At 47.3% G+C, this 554-nt stretch overlaps 1 protein-coding gene across 1 annotated transcript in view; it reads left to right on the top strand.

Moving 5' to 3' along the window:
* Positions 1 to 554, top strand: part of Cda (cytidine deaminase) — a 37577-nt gene that overhangs the window by 4075 nt on the left and 32948 nt on the right. The window lies entirely within an intron of this gene.

The raw sequence follows: 554 nt of genomic DNA, 5'->3' as shown, positions 1-554 counted from the left end.
CTTTTTGCTTATGTGGTGCTGAGGAATCGAACCCAGGGCCTCACACATGCAAGGCAAGCGCTCTACCACTGAGCCACCTTCCCAGCCCCGAGCTCTTTTTTTTTTTTTTTTTTTTAAGTACCACACTAGTGACCAAGGAGCAATGCCCAGAGCCTTACCCCCCCCCCCCAACAAGCCACATAAACTCACTCCTTGCTTAGTTTGGGGCAGCCTGATGGCTCTCTTCCCTCTCTGAAGAAAAGCTCCTGAAAAGCTCTACCTGGATAATATTAGCATTTATCTTGTGACAGAACTAAATAAAATAGTTCAAACATAGTGTGCACTCAGCCCACAGCCTAACACAAGGGAAGAACTACATAGATGTCAGCTGCCTCCTGGGTAACTATTGGTTGACTAAAAAAGTGCATGATTCAGACCCTAGAGTTTCTGGATGGTTCTCCTTGTAGAAAAAAGGCCTAGGGTCAGGCCTCCACAGTTGATAATCTCCTAGGCTTTAGTTTACCTTTTCTCTTCCCCCTTCCGGTTCAAAGCCAGCCCGGGCAGGAGAGACCATG

This window comes from Dipodomys ordii, unplaced genomic scaffold (assembly GCF_000151885.1).
Source record: "Dipodomys ordii isolate 6190 unplaced genomic scaffold, Dord_2.0 Scaffold6, whole genome shotgun sequence".
Taxonomy (NCBI): Eukaryota; Metazoa; Chordata; class Mammalia; order Rodentia; family Heteromyidae; genus Dipodomys; species Dipodomys ordii.
This window is presented reverse-complemented; position numbering and strand designations above follow the sequence as displayed.